Here is an 8,243-nt window from a genome sequence, read left to right as displayed (position 1 = left end):
TTATGAACTTCACACATGTTTCCACGGCATCCTTTATGATGTGTGATGAACAGAACAATTCATACATCAAGCAAAATAGAAACATTGTCACCCCACCCCACCCCACCCTCTCCCATCTACTTTCCTTCCCCTCTCCTCACCAATGTCTCAACAAATGAAACTGACTTGTAAAAATGCTAAGAGAGACATTGCACATATCTTTGTAAACCAAGAAAGCCCTTGATTTTTTTAAAAAAATGTAGGTTGCACCATAGATTAATGAACTATACCTGCTGTCTTATTTTTAGTCTCTTTCCGAAAAATCTATGATGAGCTTTGCTCTCTTATAGCATACTGCTAACTGAAGTACCAGTTAATGGGGAGCATCGTCAATACAACTTTTTAAAAATGAAACATGGGTTTTTTCCCCCCTCGGTGGTTGAAGCAAATTTATCCACACTCACCTCTGCCAAAAAAACCACCCCAAAAACCTGTCCAATTCAAAATCACAGTCTCTTCTTTAACTGCTACTGGTCTTCTAAAAAGCCCAATTCAAAGGTGCAATGAAGTTTCAGAATTTTGAAAGTTGCTATAAGCTCCTTTCACCTGCTTTGCCTCTTAGATCTCAGCAGTGCCGCTCTCTCTGTGGCTGGTGTCCTAGATTGATAAACTGAGGATAGTTTGGCGCTTTTTAGCCCCAGCCAGCTTCAACTCTAAGTTGAAAAGAGGGTTGTGTGGAAAGAGTGCTGGACAGAGAAGTGAAGAGCGGGGTAGGGGGGAGTGAGCATTTAGAGGCTTTTTAAATAAGATGCCCCCCCTTGCCTGATCTTCACTTATGCACGCAGGGGCCTAGAACATAACCCCCATGTTAGTGGGGGACACACACCTGTATTGCGCACCTGCTTAGAGATACACAAGCTTATGTGATCATTCCATTGCTACCCTACGGCCTTCCTTTCAGTCTCCTTCCCAGTCCTCTCTGCAGCCCACTGCCATGTGAGTTTTCAATCCCAGCCAAACTGACAGCTTCTCTTTGCCTGTCTAAGCATGTAATTACTCAACTTCAGCAAGAAGCTGGATGACAAACTGCTTCAGTTCCCAAGGGAATATTCTGAGCTATGGATTCATAGCTCAATATGTCGTTCTGCTTGTGCAAATCTCTCAACCCCCCCCTGATGATGTGTGTCTTCTTTGGGGGCAATGAATGCCTGGCCACCCTAACATTTTGACCTGGGCTCCAATCTTCAGTCCAATTTGAAATATATCTGCAATTGGTCCTTGGACATCACAGAGACTGCCTCTGATCCATGACAGTGACCAAGACCTAGAGGCTGACAGAGATGCTCTTGTACTGTTTAGTACCAAGAACAAAAGCGGTAATAGGCATAGCTCCCAACGTGGGTTTATATCCAGTGCTCTCATTCCACTTGCACAATGTCAGTTTGCATTTCTTAGTGCAGAAAGTATTGATCTGATGTGTGGAGATATTTCCTATTTCCAATTAATACAAGAGGATTCTAGAAGCTACTAGAAGCTTCTCTGTGTGAGAGAAGCAGGCAGAAGGGTCATGATTGTTTGGGTTATACCTTCTGGGAAGCTGATTTGAACTAGTTCTCTTATATCTTTCAATTAAGGTCGTGCTGACTACAGTGGTACCTCAGGTTACAAACGCTTCAGGTTACAAACTTCTGCTAACCGAGAAATAGTACCTCAGGTTAAGAACTTTGCTTCAGGATGAGAACAGAAATTGTGCGGCGGCAGCAGGAGGCCTGATTAGCTAATGTGGTGCTTCAGGTTAAGAACAGACCTCCGGAACGAATTAAGTTCTTAACCCGAGGTACCACTGTATAATAATAGGCCAGAAGGACCCTGGGTTTTACTTTCTATCTCTCTTTCTTCTGGTGTGGTGTTCTGTACATAGCATGCTTAGTGTTAAGTTTTAGTCTTATTCAGTGCTTTTTTTTCTGGGGGGACGCAGGGGGACGCATATCCCTAAATATTTTGTGAATCTACATTTGGCCTCATTGAGGGGCGGTATTTCAATATGAGTAGGAAAATGAGAGTACCTCTAAACATTTTTTAAATAGAAATAAAGCATTATGAGTTATTATGAGTTAAGATTATAAGTTTTTTTAAGTGCTGCCGCTGGATTTTTTATGGACTGTGGCAATCCTGAATGTATTTGGATTTGTGACCATTACGCTCATTTGCCTTCAACACAAGTAAAGCTCTGCTGGATGAAGTACTATTGCCTCTGGTCTGTTTTGGGGAACTCTGGCACATGTTTAAGGTTTTCCTCCTTACAACACACTTCCACTTTGGCAATTTCCTCCCTGATTCAGCACCCTACGCACCCTCAAGATCTGCTTCAGAGAGATTGGGGGATCCCCTGAAACAGATCTGGGAGGTTCACAGGGAGAGGAGAGCAATGGATGCAACTCTGTCATACCAGCTCAGTCAACTCATGTCAAAAGCCACAAGCATGATACAATATAGATGCTAAAACTACTCCACCCCAGACTTACTCACAGGTAGTCAGTAATTTGCATGGGGAATCCAATAATAATGATATTCTTCATGGGAATGAGAATTAAGTGGCTTCACAAATTTGGGGAAAATTGCTTTCAATTTGGGAGCATTCTAATTTCTTCAGGGTGGTTGGAAGTTTCTTTTTCCGGCTTCTAAGCAGCTTCTAAGTAAAAAAAAAATCATTGCACAACTAACAATTCTTAAAGCCTTCTTTTATTCTGAGTAACTAAAATTGGTGGGCTGTATTTCTCCACATGTTCTGACACTTCTTGTAGCAATTTTTTTTGTAATTTTGCTGCTGTTGAAAGAAAAAGGGGGGAAACTTAGTGAAATGGATATTCTGCGTAGAACTGAAGTAATTATTACATGCTTGCGCAAGCACAAGTTACAATTCTTCTGAAGCAATTGGGAAGTGTGGCAACACAGTTTCAATGGTACTGTCACTTTGGGACTTTTAGCTACAATGTATATTACAAAAGTACTTTTTGGAAGATGAAATGGCCAATTTAGATTCAGCACTGGAAAAATATCACAGGCAAAAAAGAAAAAAGGGGAGCCGGGGAGACAAGATCTATAATATACCTGCCTTTGGGAAGATCAATCTTTCCTGATGAGAACTTGGGGAGGTTTGCAGGCTAAGGTTTGAGGTCATGGACCATTTCAAAAACCATAAAAAACAGACAGACAAAAGAATCCCTGAATGCATGTGTGGGTTCTCACAGACTCTTGAATTCATAATCATTACGCTTTAATATGAGCCAAACCCTGGGATGTAGGGACCAGAGGAGAGAATGGTGAGAGTCCCAGCCACAAGGCCTCAAAATACTAGATAAATAATAAAATTATTATTTTTTTAGGACACTTTTAATGTTTGATGCTTTACTATGCTTTTATATGTGCTCAAAGCCACCCAAATGGGCAAGGTATAAATAATAAAAATTATTATTATTATTATTATTATTATTATTATTATTATTATTATTATTGCCCCCTCCCCCAAGAAACCTTAAACTTCCTGGGAAAGTGACATCATTTTTACTTTCTCTTTTGCAAGGAGTGTGAGAGTTGGGGGAGGGATTTGAGGGGCTGGCATATGTGCTTCCATTTGCCTTATTATTCGAAAGGGGTGTCTGAGGACCTTTTCCTCTTCAAAACAGGTTTAAAACACCCTATTTGTGCTCAGTGCAGCATCTGGTTCTTTGAAGAAAGGACTTCAGGCCAGTTACATGTCTTTGTCTTTCTACAGTTTGAAATTCTACACCCCCTGATTTTCTTATCTGTGTTTCACCCCTTCTGCCTCTCAAATGATTGAAATAAAGACAATGGGAATTAATTCCCATGATTAATTTCAACCCCTTCATTACAATGGGTCTCCTCTGAGTAAAGGTTAGTTGACTGCAGCGCTAGGTCTTTAAATGAATAATTGCCTACTTGTCACCCTGTAAAAAGTGAGAGGTCACTGACCTAACGGAAGATTTGTTGTTTAGTCGTTTAGTCGTGTCTGACTCTTCGTGACCCCATGGACCATAGCACGCCAGGCACTCCTGTCTTACACTGCATCCCACAGTTTTGTCAGACTCATGTTCGTAGCTTCGAGAACACTGTCCAACCATCTCGTCCTCTGTTGTCCCCTTCTCCTAGTGCCCTCCATCTTTCCCAACATCAGGGTCTTTTCCAGGGAGTCTTCTCTTCTCATGAGGTGGCCAAAGTATTGGAGCCTCAGCTTCAGGATCTGTCCTTCCAATGAGCACTCAGGGCTGATTTCCTTCAGAATGGATAGGTTTGATCTTCTTGCAGTCCATGGGACTCTCAAGAGTCTCCTCCAGCACCATAATTCAAAAGCATCAATTCTTCTGCGATCAGCCTTCTTTATGGTCCAGCTCTCACGGAAGATATTTGCTGAAGTGTGGAACAATGAGTGAACAATGCTAAAACATTTCCATCTGGAAGTACTTTAGACCTCTTACTCTTTAATGTCCCACAAGATTTGTCCAATTTTTTTTCGTGGACAATAAGGCTACTGGAATGGAAAAGGGGCTCCATCTTCAAATATCCCTCTAAATAACTCAGAGGTTTAAGGTAATTATCAAAACTCTGAATGAGTCACACACATTGTGAACATTATGAAATCCAATTATGATGAAAGCCCCCTTTTCTGTCCAGTTAAAGATACAGCAATTTGAATTGTGGGGTAAAAAAAAATTAAGACAAAGTAAATCTTTTTTCTAAAATGGCTTCTCATCATTATTACATCTCATCATTATTACCTTGTGCACTCAGCAGTCCTTATCCCGTTTATCCTCATTAAAAAAGGTCTTTGAGATAAGTCAATGTTATTCCTGTTCTAAGAAAGAGCTGAAACTGAGAATTCCTTGTCCACGGTAGAAATAAAGTCTAGCCTTATCTGACATTTTGTCCTCAGGACCCTGTTTATTCTACCTTCCTTATTTATTCCATAGTTTGACTCAGTCAACGACCGCTGAATGGATTTAAAAACAGATGAAGGTGACTTGAAAATTGGCATTGTAGCATCTTATCAGATACCCCACCGCTTCAAAAATGTCAGGCTGCTAGAATGACAACTGTGACATGTCAGTAAGCCACTGTTCTAAATCTGACAAGCAGGCATTGTTATAAGTTGCCTGTGGTTACCGAGAGGGAGCATAGCCATTTGTCAATGATTATATTTTATCTGGGTATTTTTGTTTTCTCTTGCATTTGTAAGCAGTCCTAGAATCTCTGCTGAAAGGCGGAATATATTATAGATATTAGAAGGACCCAGGTGACCCTGTGGGTTAAACCACAGAGTCTAGGGCTTGCTGATCAGAAGGTCGGCGGTTCGAATCCCTGCAACGGGTTAAGCTCCTGTTGCTCGGTCCCAGCTCCTGCCCACCTAGCAGTTCGAAAGCACATCAAAGTGCAAGAAGATAAATAGGGACCGGCGGGAAGGTAAACGGCGTTTCCGTGCGTTGCTCTGGTTCACCAGAAGCAGCTTTGTCATGCTGGCCACATGACCCGGAAGCTGTCTGCGGACAAACGCCAGCTCCCTCGGCCTATAGAGCGAGATGAGCGCCGCAACCCCAGAGTCAGACACGACTGGACCTGATGGTCAGGGGCCCCTTTACCTTTACCTTTTTTATTATAGATATTAAATAAATAAATAACAACAACCATAAGACCTTCTGATCTTATGCCTGCTGCAAGGAAAGCAAACATCTGAGATGTGAAGCAAAACCAGGTTGCTGCAAATTATATACTGAATCAATTATTTTTATCGTGCTTGTGACATTCCTTGAATTAAGTGATCTTTTTTTTAAATTCCCACCTATAGAGCTGGTCTGATCTTTCCTAGTTTAATGACTCAACAAATAAACAAAGAATGGGTACAGCAGTCTGGAAGTGTTATTATTCTTTAATTCCCTTATTTCCACACCACTTGATGGGGGCACGGAGAAATGGTGGTGTGGTGCGGTAATTTAATGAAAACCCTTTTGTTTTCATTAAATGATATATTGTAAGATGGCAGACCTTTCGCTATTCATTTACTCCAGTCTTTTGCTCCAGTGTTGGGTTTTCTTCTCCTTTGCCCCCTATCATATATAATTTCAATTTCTGTGAGCTATATTGTTTGGATTTTCTTCCAGTTTAATTCTAAAATAAAGATGCTTCATTTCTCTCTCTTTGCTTGGCTTTAGCAACAACCACAAGACAGTGAATGATGGAAAGTGATAAAACCACTTTCCTGAAATTTGGTTTATAACTGAAGTAAGCAAAGAATCATCATCAGGATTAGTTTTGTGTACCTGGTATTCCACATGAGTAGGAATAGAGGCAACGGGGGCTTAGTGCCACCAGAGTTTTCCTTCTCCCAGGTTGACGAGCCCCATCTGCTCCCCACTTCCCTCTGCAGCACATGCAGGAACTGCCTTCTTAACTTTTGGAACCACTATCAGATAAGGCTTTATCCCAGCAACAACATATAGCCATTATGCCTACTTGGTAAATGAAATAAATCTCCAAAGCAAAGTACTTCTTTGAGGGAAGGTTATCCTTTCCATGCAACAAATGAGCATCAGCTAATTTATGTATTTCTTATGCTATAAGCCCATTATCTAGAATGGCCCCAGAAGTTATAGGAGCTGTCTGAAAGGCGCAGAGTCTACTCTCCAACTGGAGTTAATTTTAACACATTTTAAGGCAGTGTTTTGTTGTTCTGGGCCTTTGCTCCTCTTGCTAATTCTTTGTACGTGCTGCTCCTTTAATTTCACTTCTAGCACATACACCAATACTTTCAGATGTATTCATTATGCCAATTAATTAGACTTGGAAGCAGTAATAGGTTTTTAAATGAGTACACACATTTAAAAGTGGATTTTCCTAGGCTCAGCTCCATAAAAAAATGCAAAGAGCTGCTCTCTGTTTCATTCAACCAGTCATATGTGTGTGTTTTGTAAAATGCCTTTTCTTTTTGTGCAGAACTCGGCAGTTCCTGTGAAACCATAAGGAGTGATTGCAGCAACGTGGTTCCATGTTGTCAATGAAATCTTCCCAGGAGGTGAACGAAATATACTAGTTGATTCCTTTTTCTTGCGTTATGCCAACTGGGCTGGAATAAGCTCACTTGCCAAGTCCTTCATGTCCTTTGATGAAAATGAAGCTCTGTAGCTCTCTGATAAAGCATCTGTCTCACATGCAGATTCCTAGGTTCAATCCTCAGGATCTCCAGGTAGGGCTGGTTGTGGGGAATCCTTTCTAAAACCTGGAGAAGCACTGTCAGTCACTGAAGACAAGTCTGAGCCAGGTGGACCATGGGTGTGACTCGGTTCCTGGTGTTCCTAAGCTCCTAATGCTATGGCAGCACTGCATGGTTCTTACCTCGGTGTTACATCATTGCAGGGTAGCCATGGGGTTGCAGCAGGAAACCCCAGTATTGCAACCACAAGGCCAGATCATTGTTCTTATTGCTGGTGGAGCAGTTACTTGAAATAATATGCAAAGGTTGTCCAACTGATGGCCTCTTGCACTTTGATCAGAGGGCCTTCTCGGTAGTGGCACCTGCCCTATGGAATGCCCTCCCATCAGATGTCAAAGAAATAAACAACTCTCTGACATTTAGAAGACATCTGAAGCCAGCCCTGTTTAGGGAAGATTTTAATAATTGATGTTTTACTATATTTTTAATGTTTTGTTGGAAGCCGCCCAGAGTGGCTGGGGAAACCCAGCCAGATGGGCAGGGTATATTATTATTATTATTATTATTATTATTATTATTATTATTTTATTTGATTTTTCACAAAAAACTTGTACAATTTTAACATAGACCACAATTTACTTCATCCTTTGACTTCCTGCCCTCCCCTTCCATGGTTTCCATATTTTTATCCTTGAATGCTGAATATTTCACCTATGCTTTTTTTTAATGAAGTTTTTCTTGATTTACAAAATTACACGCCTTGTCTCTTTTTTCAGGTTGTACAGTCTTTCTTACAGATCAGTTACATTTGTTGTGAGACTTTAGTGTTGAGTACGGTATAAGGTTGGGGAGGGGGAGAGGAGGAGGAGGCTGGTGAGGCTTATATTCTTTTATATAGTGTACGTGTGGGGTTTTTTCTTGGTAGTGAGAGGTATTGGGGGGGGCAGGGTGTGGTTGGTTGTCTGTGGTTGTCTGCTGTAGGGTTTGTTTGTATTTGTGGGGGGAGGGCTTGTTGGGTCAGGTAAGCCAGATTGATTTGTAT

Source organism: Zootoca vivipara, chromosome 10 (genome assembly GCF_963506605.1).
Source record: "Zootoca vivipara chromosome 10, rZooViv1.1, whole genome shotgun sequence".
NCBI classification, from domain to species: domain Eukaryota; kingdom Metazoa; phylum Chordata; class Lepidosauria; order Squamata; family Lacertidae; genus Zootoca; species Zootoca vivipara.
This window is presented reverse-complemented; position numbering follows the sequence as displayed.